This window comes from Hyperolius riggenbachi, chromosome 1 (genome assembly GCF_040937935.1).
Source record: "Hyperolius riggenbachi isolate aHypRig1 chromosome 1, aHypRig1.pri, whole genome shotgun sequence".
NCBI lineage: Eukaryota > Metazoa > Chordata > Amphibia > Anura > Hyperoliidae > Hyperolius > Hyperolius riggenbachi.
The window spans coordinates 304532834-304545791 of NC_090646.1; the positions used below are offsets into that span (position 1 = coordinate 304532834).

At 42.2% G+C, this 12958-nt stretch overlaps 1 protein-coding gene across 1 annotated transcript in view; it reads left to right on the forward strand.

Annotated features, from left to right (window-relative positions):
- Positions 1-12958, forward strand: part of TIMM44 (translocase of inner mitochondrial membrane 44) — a 473841-nt gene that overhangs the window by 218328 nt on the left and 242555 nt on the right. The window lies entirely within an intron of this gene.

Consider the following 12958-nt stretch of genomic DNA (forward strand, 5'->3'; position numbering starts at 1 on the left):
GTATACAAAGGTGCCAGAGTAGAGTAAAACGTTTTAAAAACCGCTTAAAAGCAGAGGGGGAATGATAGGGTGGACTTACCTCCCTCTTACAAAAAAAAGAAAACTCACTTAAGTCTCGATAAAACAGAATTGACAAATACCGTATTTTTCGGACTATAAGACGCTCCGGACTATAAGACGCACCCAGGTTTAGAAGGCAAAAACCAGGGAAAAAAGGGTGCATCCATGGTCCAGGAGTGTCTTATGGACCTTTACCCCCTCCCCAAGATGTCTCTAAATTACACTGCCTAACTTCACTAACCACTGCTGCCCCCACTAACTATACTACATTTCACAAATCCACTGATACCACCTTCTCCAGCTACACTACACTACACTACACTACACAAACCCCTGCTCTCCCCCAAAACACTAGCTATGCTAACCACTACAATATAAATGAGATCTATCTCACCTATCCAGCCTGGGTGGCATCTGTTCCCTGCTTCAGTAATAAACCTGTCCCCGCAGCAATAGCCCGATGAGTTTTCCCCGCATCAGCAATGAGCCTGTCACCGCAGCGAGGAGGCAGCAGCTCAATACGAAGTTTTCAGGCATCAGAGTGTCCGTCGGAGGAGGCAGCCACTTGATACAAAGTTTCCAGCATCAGCCAGAATGTCCGTGGGGGGAGGCAGCCACTCGATACAAAGTTTCCAGCATCAGCCAGAATGTCCGTGCGAGGAGGCAGCCACTGGATACAAAGTTTCCAGCATCAGCCAGAGTGTCCCCGCAGCGAGTCAGCAGCAGCCCGACCTAAAGTATTTCCTGAATCAGCGTGATCAGAGCAGTACAAAGACACCTTCAGCCGCTATATCGGCAGAGTCCTCTGAGGCTTCCATACTGTGTTGTTTACTGGCGCCCTCCAATCACCCGCAGCGCACGTGCGCGGGGTTATGGGCTGACACCAATAAACAACACAGTATGGAAGCCTCAGAGGACTCTGCCGATATAGCGGCTGAAGGTGTCTTTGTACTGCTCGGATCACGCTGATTCAGGAAGTACTTTAGATCGGGCTGCTGCTGACTCGCTGCGGGGACACTCTGGCTGATGCTGGAAACTTTGTATCGAGTGGCTGCCTCCTCGCACGGACATTCTAGCTGATGCGGGGGAACTTTGTATCGAGCGGCTGCCTCCTCCCTGCGGACACTCTGGCTGATGCGGGGAAACTTTGTATCCAGCTGCTGCCTCCTCGCTGCGGACACTCTGGCTGATGCGGGGAAACTTCATAGCGGCTGCTGCTATCATCGGACACATGCGCCCCCATATAGGTAAAAGCTGCATTCGGACTATAAGACGCAGTGACTTTTTCACCCCACTTTTGGGGGAGAAAAAGTGCGTCTTATAGTCCGAAAAATACGGTAATTTATTCAACTCCACAAATGCGACGTGCTTTGCGGGTGTGACCCCCGCTTCCTCAGGCAAAAATGGGAGCACAACTGCGATTAAAAACAAAATGAACACTAAATAACTACCCACAGAATTGCAACAATCGGCGCAGCAGATAATTGGTAAAAAGCACATAAAATAATTGCTACATAAAGCATTGCTACAACAAAACATTTTCAGCCCACATAAACATAGGGTCATGCGAACGACCTTAGATGTCAGAAATCAAATAGCTAAGGCTTAATGCTCACAGATTAAAGGGTTCATATTGTATATCTCAAAGTTAAACAGTTACATGGTAGAGCTAGGTATAGGCCATTAATCTAAAAGGATTAATATAAACTGCAAGCATAAAGTATAGGATAATGATTACCTCAGTGGGTCAAGCAATAGGTTTGCGCCTCTGTGTCACTATGAAGTGAGGCTTGCTTTAAATTGGGAGATAGGTTAAACTGACAGGACTGAAGTCTGATCAGGAAGTGTTTGGTAATAGGAAGGGTTTGGTAACAGGAAGTGTGACTAACGTCGTACAGGAAGTGAGTATTTCCAGTGGGATAGTTACGGGTTACCCAGCTGTGGCTGGAATATGGGATATCCAGCAGTGGCTGGATAGTGTAATGGTCAAGGGCTCTGCCTCCGACACAGGCGACCCGGGTTCAAAACCCGGCTCCGCCAGTTTAGCAAGCCAGCATGTAATTCAGTAATATGGTAATAAGAGAGGCCGCGCATATGCGGAAACTCAAAGACAGGGGGAAATAGCTTTCATTTGGGCAGCTAGACAATTCATGTAACCTTTAGCAATGGATGTTCGTATAAAAATGTCACTGGGTGTGCACATGTATACATATGGATTCAGGTGTAAAAATGTAAGATATAACAGTATGAGTGCTTTAAAAACGGAGCAAAATGCATATATAAGATTGCTGCAGTAATGTGAGTTTTAAATGTGTTTCCAGTCTTCCACACTATAACCTTGACATTTGAAAGATACTTTGTACAATAAACAAATAATGTTTTAGTTTCTTGTAACTAAAATAATCCAATTATGAGTTTCACTGCCTGGAATATGCTGAGATGTCACAGAGCAATATCTTAAAAAAGAACTCTAACTTTACAGTTTACAATAACATTTTGCATAGAACATTAACCACTTCACCACTGAGGGGTTTTACCCCCTGAGCACCAGAGCAATTTTCACCTTTCAGCTCTCCTTCCATTCATTCGTCTATAACTTTATTATTACTTATCGCAATGAAATGAACTATATCTTGTTTTTTTCGCCACCAATTAGGCTTTCTTTAGGTGGACATTATGCCAAGAATTATTTTTTTCTAAATGTGTTTTAATGGGAAAATAGGAAAAATGTTGGGAAAAAAATAATTATTTTTCAGTTTTCGGCCATTATAGTTTTTAAATAATGCATGCTACTGTAATTAAAACCCATGAAACGTATTTGCCCTTTTGTCCCGGTTATAAAACCATTTAAATTATGTCCCTATCACAATGTTTGGCGCCAATATTTTATTTGGAAATAAAGGTGCATTTTTTTCAGTTTTGCATCCATCCCTAATTACAAGCCCATAGTTTATAAAGTAACAGTGTTATACCCTCTTGACATAAATATTTAAAAAGTTCAGTCCCTAAGGTAACTATTTATGTATTTTTTTTAATTGTACATTTTTTAATTTTTTTTTAATTACAAAAAAAAAAAAAAAATGGGGAGTGTGGGAGGTAATGAGTTAATTTTATGTGTAAAAGTCATTTATTTGTATGTGAAAAATGTGTAGGGTGTAGTTTACTATTTGGCCACAAGATGGCCACAGTAACTTTTTGTTTTAATGCGACCTCCAAGCTTCCTTCCGGAAGCTTGGAGGAAGAATAAGGAGGCTGGACACGTGAGTTTTTTCTCACAATGATCGCGCTGCCCATAGGAGAGCAGCTGATCATTGCGGGGCTTAGATCAACGAACGGGAATGGATTTTCCCGTTCATTGATCTCTGGGCGAGCGGGCGGCGGCGTGTTTACTAGCGGCGGGCGGCGTGTTTACGAGCGGGAGTGCGGGCAGCGTCGGGAACGCGGAAAGTACGTGTTTCTCCGTCCCTGGTTTTTAAAGGATGGAAAAAGGGGCGGAGAAATACGTACGCGCGGGGGTAAAGTGGTTAAACTTAAAACATACACATATGACAGCTTTTCCTGCATAAATAAACCGCTAGAATTCTGACAGCCCCCCTTGCAGAAAAATGATGGCAGATTCGCGATCTCCGTGGTTGTTATATTTCTCCGAAAAAATAAATAAATCTATAATCAAAATTAAAAGTAATGCAATCTTTCATTCATGCAAAACCTTGCTCATTAAGTAGCGTTGTCAGCTGTGTTGCCAGCCTGATAATAGACTCAATAGTAAGATTAATATCTTCTCCAATAAACATATTTTGCTTGTCTAGATATGGCTATAGTCTTTGTATATGACATATGTATGGATTCACCCATGAATTTGTGGTTTCTATCACTGTGGTAGCTTGTGTAGATATGTAGGAAAATTCTAGGCAATATTTGTCACCCATTTTAAGACATGTGGTAAAACTTAAAGTTCAAAATGTATAAACAGGTATTATACAGTTCATGTGACCTCTAGATTCTTTTAAAGCACAATGCATTCAAAGTTGTATTGTTAGCTTACAACAGGTTAATTAGTTAGTTGGTTAGTATTATGTATTAATACAGTTGATTACACCTTTCTTATACCACAAGGTCTCTTTTCACAAATGGTATGTAGTAAAACAAAGTATGTGTAGTTTGCCAGCAGAATCCCATAAAAGAATGTCATCTTTCTATTTAAATATAGATATTATATAAAAAAAGTAAGCATTGGGGGGCGCATGCGCGGAGCAGCCATGAGCAGACGCTAGTTGGCTGAACTCCGTCTCCGGGTTCCTGATTTCGTCCTGCAATAGCCTCACACCCTCCAAAATCCGGCATCTTCCTTACACCCTTGCTTGGTGAAATGTCCAGGAGGGGAAAGAAGGATAAGCAGCCCCTGCCCGAGGTCCCCAAGAAGCAAAACAAGCAACACAAGCTCACGGACCATTTCGGGCCTGCTGCCACGAGCTCTAAGATGGCCGCCGCCGCTCCGTCTACGACTGCATCTTAGCCTCCCTCCCCGGATCCTGGATCGCCTGTCTCCCTACCTGAATCACCGCAATCTGCTACGGAGGTCCCTCTTACGAGCCAACAATCCCAACAGCTCTACAGGGACATCAGCAGGCTATTCAAACGAGAGCTGGCGGCAGCTGTGACTGACCTATCTAACCAAATCAAAGAGGTGGGAGAACGGGTGGCTACCCTTGAAAAGCAGGCCGACTCTCTAGTTGACGCAGTTGCTGCTGACAAACTACAAATCGACGACCAGGATGAAAAGATCCAGACCATGGAACTGAAACTAGAGGATCTTGAGAATAGGTCCCGAAGAGCGAACATCCGCATACGGGGGGTCCCGGAGGCCATTACCAACCTGAAAGAGATGGCTCTCAACCTCTTCGCTGCTCTCCTCCCGCAGCTTGATCCCCAGGAGTTTAGAATTGTTCGAATACACCGGGCCTTGCAACGCCCTCGCAACACCGATCTCCCCCGGGACATTGTCCTTAAGATGCAATTTGAGGAGATGCGAGACACCATCCTAGCTGCTGCTATGCCTCTGCACGAGCTTCCGGGCCTCCCCAACTCAGTCCGCCTCTTTGCAGACCTGTCTCCCCTCACGCTGGCAAGGAGAAGAGACATGAGACCAGCAACTCAAGCCTTGACCGCAGCCTCTGTCAAATATAAATGGGGATTCCCCTTCTCCCTGTGCTTTCAATATAACAACAAGAACTTCTCCTGCAAGTCATTCGCCGAAGCGCGCCTAGCTCTGGAACAGTCTGGCCTACAACTGCCTCCTCTTGCTGCGGAGTCGCTTCCACAACGTCCCCCGAGATCGACCCGAGTTTGGACCGAGGTCACCCATCGCAGAACCTCCGAAAATCCTTCTTCTCCCTCCTCACCAGCTCACTCTTCTCAGTCAATTTAACTTTGATCCCTAGGTATCTTATCGATAGTCGTCTGTTTCTATTTTTTTTTTACTGTTATTATCCTCCATGTTGGAAGTATTGTTATTGAACTCGATGAGTGTATGCTGCATCCCTATGGAACGCCTCTGGCTAGGTCACCGGGCTTCCTGCATTTTTTCTCGCTACCCCTATCAATGACTGCCTTATACGCTCACGGCCTGAGGCTTCTCTTTTGCAGTAATATGCCACTTTGGACGCATCACTCCAGCTATCTTGACTTGGCTATCTTGATCCTATTACTTAGTTATTATCTTACCTCATAGCATTTGAGTTTTCCTAATGTTTATTCCTCTTAGAGCAAGTAACTCCGCTAATAATGCTTATGATGCTGTTTTATGTTTACCTCAGCACAGAGGCTCACATTGTTTCTAATTAACCTTTCATATTTCAGGTTCTCCGGAGATAGTTATGCTGATCCCCAATTAGATTCACGCATGTGGGTCCCTTTAATATGGTCCCCTACATCTGTGAATCGCCTGGAGAGGAATATTTTCCTCTATTTCTTTGTTTCTCTTATGTTATTTTTGGTTTTTAGTTTATCTCATCTATGGTACCAGGCTGCAATACATTTCATTTGCACTATATGGGATGTGTCCCCCCTATATGACAGAATCTATGGTAAAACTAGACCTTCCACTACTATAATGGGTATTAGCATACACCACCTAATTACTCCCCATGTGTAGAATTATCTCCCATAATGTTCGGGGATTTAATTCCCCCCCCAAACGACGAAAGGCCATGCAAAACTATTTGACTCATAAGCCCGACGTAATTGCCTTGCAGGAGACCCATTTTACTCAAGCTTCCTTCCCGAAATTTATTCACGCTCAATACAGGCGAATTTATTATGCCTCTTCTCCCTCCAGGAAGACTCTTGGAGTTGCACTACTTCTTCACAACTCATTCCCCCTGGAGATAGAACAGGCTATCCCTGATAATCTGGGCCGCTTCCTTATTTTGCTTGGCACGCTTCACTCAAAACGAGTCTGCCTAGTCTCCTCTTACTCTCACCCGAGTGATCCCCTAGCAACTTTCACAGCATGCACCAACCACCTCTTGACTTTAAATTACGACCACCTCTACTGGTGTGGAGATTTCAATGTTGTCCTTGTCCCAAACCTTGACTCCTCTACATCACGTGATTATAGATTGACCCAGACCAAGCTAAAATCTCTTCACAAAATGTTAGACTCTCTGACTCTGGTCGACGTCTGGAGGGAATTTCATGGGCAAGTTAAGGGTTACACTTATTACTCCCCTCCATCATTGCTCACACTCACGCATTGATCTTATCTTCGCTAACGCCAATAGCATTTTAAACCTAATCTATGCCCGCCACCTACCGTGTTCATGGTCAGACCATGACATGGTTCTTGCTACCTTTAACTCTCAGTCCCCAAAATGCCTCAACCGCTCCTGGCGATTAAATGAATCTCTTTTAACCTACCCCACGGTAGTGGCTGACCTATCTCAACATCTTACAGAATTCTTTGAAATTAATAACACGCCAGATATAGCCAAATCTTCCTTATGGCTATCCCACAAGGCATATATCAGAGGCCAGATTATCAGGCTGGCTTCACATATCAAGAAGGAGCACTCTGAATCTATACGCAATCTACAATACAAACTCAACAAACTCGTCGCTGAGCATCAGGCTTCCCCCTCCCTATATCTATACAAACTAATTAAAGACACCAAACTACAAATTGACCTTCTTCTCTCCCATCAGGCTGAAAAGGTCTATCGGTGGACTCAATCCCGCTGTCACAAGCTACTCAACAAACCTGATCGTTGGCTTGCCGCCAAACTCAGGGAGAAACAACAGCTAAACGGCGTCAGGAAGATCAGGCTTTCTAATGGTAGGGAAACCTGCAATCCTGATGAAATCCACGACAGATTTCTTCAGTATTATGCCTCATTATACTCCCAACCTCCCCCCTCTTCCGACCAAGACCCCCAGTCTTTTATGTCAAACCTGCCAATCCCATGCCTTTCACCTTTATCAGCAAGCTCACTTAACCTTCCTATCTCTCTAGAAGAAGTCGAAGAGGTAATAAAACACCTTAAAAGCCACAAAGCCCCGGGTCCTGATGGCTTCGCTGCATCTTATTATAAGAAATTTTCTGCTATCTTAATCCCCCACCTAACCTCACTCTTTAACTCTATCCTTAGAGGTGCTTCGGTTCCCCCTGAATTTTTAGCCTCCTCAATAGCAGTTATTCCAAAAACAGGCTGCGACCCTTTAAATCCTCCCAACTATCGCCCCATATCCCTCCTAAACTCTGACTATAAAATATTTACTTCAGTCCTCGTTTCTCGCCTTAATAAACTCCTACCTTCACTCATCCACAAAGACCAGGTGGGATTTATCCCCCAACGCCAGGCTACAGACAATATCCGGAAACTCCTTAATATTATACACCATGCTCATCGCCTTAAGCATCCCTTGGCAGTGCTCCTTGATATTGAAAAGGCATTTGATACCCTATCTTGGCCCTTTATGCTTCATACTCTACAAAGATTTGGTATCACTGGTCCCTTTCTCCAGGCAATCAAATCGTTGTACTCCCTTCCAACCGCATCTCTCAAACTTCCCTCCACACGTCGATCTTCAATTAACATAGAAAGGGGAACACGGCAAGGCTGCCCCCTATCCCCAGCATTATTTGCGCTCTGCATGGAGCCTCTCGCAATCAAGGTTAGACTGGCATCAGACATTCAGGGTTACCAAATAGGCAGACGTACCTATAAATTATCGTTATTTGCAGATGACCTGGCCTTAACTTTAACCAGCCCTACTACATCTATACCCTTATTACTGAACCTATTATCAACCTTTAAAGACCTATCCGGTTTGTCTCTGAACATCACAAAATCAGAATTCCTCCCCCTTAACATCCCTAGCTCCACCGTCTCTGCCCTTGCCTCCCATTTCGGGTTCCATATCCAACATAAGTATGTAAAATATCTGGGAGTGAAACTTGCTAAAAATCCCTCTGATATGTTTCACCTCAACTATACCCCTCTTTTATCTAACCTCCTAAACTTACTCGCTACCTGGACCAAACTCCCGATATCACTTAGCGGCCGGATTCATGCAGTACGTATGACCTTGCTTCCCAAGATCCTCTACTACTTCAGGGTCCTCCCTATTTTAGTCCCTAAAGACTCTGGCCCCTCTTCAAAGGGAAGTTTCTAAATTTACATGGGCTCATAAGCCTCCTCGAATATCCGCTAAGAGGATGCAACTTCCTAAGTATGCAGGGGGCCCAGCTGTCCCCAACTTCTACAATTACTACATAGCTTCTCAATTAGCTCATATCTCACCTTCTCAGGCTGGACCTAATGCACCTTTATGGGTAAACATTGAATCATCTCTACTGAAACCATACACAGTTGAGTCCCTGGTTTGGTCTTTACTGGTGCACCCTTCCCAACTTTTATCTGCCTCCCCCTACACTCTACATACCTTAAAGATCTGGAAAAGATATTGGTTTGTATTAAGCCTACAGGCTACCCCTTCGCTATCTACTCGACTATTTGGTAATCCTGACTTTCCTCCAGGTCTAAACACTGATTTGGCATGGCTAATCCCTTCCCATCATACTAACTTAGCTAAATTCCAAAGGCTGGGGATTCTGACCCCCCTTCCACTCTATCTGAATCGCTTTTCTGCAGGCCTCATCAACTTTTCCACCTTCAACAAGTTTACCATTTCTGGTCTACCCTAGGCCCACTATCATCTGACACCTCATTCACATATTTTGAGAATTTTTGCAAAGTCTCACCCCTAGAGGGTGGTATTATCTCATATCTATATGCTCAACAGGCTGCTCGGGCTCAAGCTGCCATGGACACTGTTCTGGAGAAATGGGAGGCCGACCTCAACTTTCACCTTACACCCAAAAGGTGGGGGCATTGTTTTGAAACCCTGATGAAGGGAAGCCTCTATTACTCTATTTTAGAGACCAACGTCAAACTCCTCCATAGAGCCTACCTAACTCCGGAGCGGGTCTCTGGCATCTTCCCCCAAGCTTCCCCCTTGTGCTATAGAGGCTGCGGCTCCAAGGGAACTCTAGTTCACATGTGGTGGACCTGCCCCCTGGTTACCAGATTCTGGTCGTGGGTTGCTGGACTGATAGCGACTGTTCTTCAGATACCATTCTCTCCTACCCCATCCGTCTTTTTGATGGGAGACAAACCTAATAACATAAAACACCCAGCCCATAGGCTAATCCAACACATCCTAAATTCCGCAAAGTCATACCTAGCCTCACGCTGGAAGGATCCTCACTTATCTCTAGATCATGTGATCGACAAAGTTCATAGAATTATGATTTTGGAGAGAATGATAGCTATTTCGGATGACCGGATGCTGCAGTTTAGCAACATGTGGTCACCCTGGGTTGACTATGCTGATAATAATGGTCTTCGTTATGCCACTTTCTTTACCTAAATTTCTGGCATTAAACGTGTCATGTCTAGTAAAAATTCTGTATCATTTTTGCAACATCTCCAGCCTATCTTCCTGTTGCTTTGGTACCCTGTTTACCCAATTTTGCTGTTATTGTTATTGTATGTTCATGATTTCCTGCTATTATCTTTGCCCCCTGCGTGGGGAATCCAGATATACTCTTGCCTGATTCTTTTGCCAACATTTAATAAAAATTTTCGAAACTAAAAAAAGTAAGCATTGAAAAGTTCTTTAGCAATTCAAATTGCAAGTTAACTAGTTGCAGTAGCGGTTTTCAAACATATTCTCAATAAATCCTATGCATTAACAGCTCATTGTTGAAGTTGCTTCTCCACTTCATGTTTCCAGTATTATGGAGTAATTCTATCTCTTGAATTGATCATGATCTTTACCACTGATTTAAAAGTATCTTGAAACATATGTTGTAGCCTGTCAGCATTCTTGTATGTAAATCTTGCATGTTTACTTTCGCAAAAAGTCAAATGTGATCGATTATTCTGTAGGTTAAGTGTGATATATGATTATTTTCTTGTTGCACAGTCTCTTCTCACGGCAATATTTAATGTAGTTACACGCTTGATCCTGGATATGTCATCTGTAGATCTTCTCTCTGATTGAAGTAGTATTCTGAACTAATCAATCATTAGTATTGGAATCAGTAGTCATTCAGAATTTTCTTTTCTGGAAACTTTTTTAACAGGTATCATATGTTTCATATAACTTTCAGTCAAGTATCTGTAATTCTTGTATACGACATGCAGTTCTCATGATAGGATCCCCTCTTGTGCCGCTTTACAGCAATCTAGTACTTGTCCAGTGTTTTGCTAGCAGTTTAGTCTGCCACTTTAACGCATTATTAACAGTTCAGGTTGTTCAGAACATTTCATTTGTAATATTATCAAATAGTCCCACAAATAACTCTCACATTTCTGAATTGACTATGGCTAGTCATCGTCAATCAAGTGTCATATCTCTTTAAGTCTATTTCTGAATGCATGTTGTGTTGCTGCCTGTTTGAGGATTGTATTGTCTTCTCCTGTGTCGGCATCTGGTAGTGCTAACCACATACTAAAGATTCTTGTTCTCATAAAAATAATACAAAAATAAAAACAAACATAACTTGTCTTGTATCTGCAGTCTTCTACATTTAAAAAGTGGCATACATCTTTAAAACAGGATTTTTTTTTCTTTCAAAAAAGTTATTTATAGGAGCTTTTGCTTTCATCACAAAGTGTTCAATTGTCTAATATAAAAAACAATGTTAATTGACAATCTTTTTTGTCATAAAAAGATATATATATATATATATATATATATATATATATATATATATATATATATATATATAAAAATCTTTTTATGACAAAAACTGTTCTCTCACTTTTCTTTTTTACTGAGTTTGTCTAAAAAAGTTTTTCTGCACTTCTAAGGTAGCCATTTTCATAATGTATATTATGTACTCCGCTTCAATATGCTGCTTCAATATAATCTGCTTCATTTTGTCAGATATAAAATACATTTAGCACTATTCCTTTTCTTAGGTTCGTTAGGCCAAAGTATTTACTTTCTCTTCTAAGTCTTTTCATAGACTATAAACTGAGTGTGCTTATTAGCAATTCTCTTCTATGAGATTTTAAAGCATAAGAATAGCTTCCTTCTTTGCTTCAGATTTTGGATGCTTCATATGCATATCCAACTCTATGTTTGTATAAGTACTTTTTTATTCTCTTATCGCGATAGAAAACTATAGTCTATACTTCCACCATAGAAAGTATTTTTCAAGATAACAATCAAGATAACCATCAACTGTTGGGTGCCAACTGTCAAAAACCTGAGCAGTTCTTGCCTTTTTCATGATTGCTAACTCAGTAAAGGACCAGCCTTTAAAGCGTTGCTATCATATAAATCCGGCACAGTGGGGTCTGAACCCTCTATAACAGTAATTATAGATTGACGGTGTACCTTGAAATGAATCGGAGCATTTAGTTTGAGGTTTAGCACCAAGTTTTTCGGATCCTGTTACAGTATGTGATAAATTCTAGGAAGGTGTCTCTGGGGATACCCAGCTCATCATTGGTCTGTGTTTTTACTTTGTTAGCTATTTTCTTTGTTAGCCAGCAATTGGCACATATGTAAGCTGCATAGATCCCCATCAGGTCCGCTGAGTATATGGGTGTGCCTGATGCTTTCATCTTTGGAGGTTTCGTCCTATTGGTCAGCGCAGCGGCATCCAGGCATTAACATTGACTGGTTCTTGGAGCTGTTTGGTATAAAAGGCTTTGAAAAACTTGTATATGTCAGAGGGCTGGTTAGCTTAAAAAAGAAGCTGCTCCTCTCAAAACGTCACAGATGCTAGCTCTTTTATGATTGTAATTGAAATTATCTGGCGATGATGGATTAAAAGAAGCATATTGGATATTGAAGACTGTGCTGGGTCCTAAATTTTGTTTTCCTTAATCCAATTATGAACTTGTGGTCAATCCTCAAGAGGCGGGTAGACAATCAAAAACCCAAATCCAAAATTCAATTTGAAATTATAAATAAAAAGTTATTGATGGTCAAATACACCGTCCGTGCAAAAATTGAAAAGAAATATCTAGTCCTTAAAGGGAACCTTAACCAAGAGGGATATGGATATTTCCTTTTAAACAATATCAGCTGCCTGGCCGTCCTGCTGATCTCTTTGGTTGCAGTAGTGGCTGAATCACACACCTGAAACAAGCATGCAGCTAATCCAGTCTGACGTCAGTCAGAGCACCGGATCTGCATGCTTGTTGAGGGGCTGTGGCTATAAGTATTAGAGACACAAGATCAGCAGAAGAGTCAGGCATCTGGTAATATAGTAAAAGGAAAAATTCATATCCTTCTCAGTTTAGGTTCCCTTTAAACATTAGCCCTTTTAAAGGACCACTATCACGCAAATTTTAAAATTTAAAAAATACATGTAAAC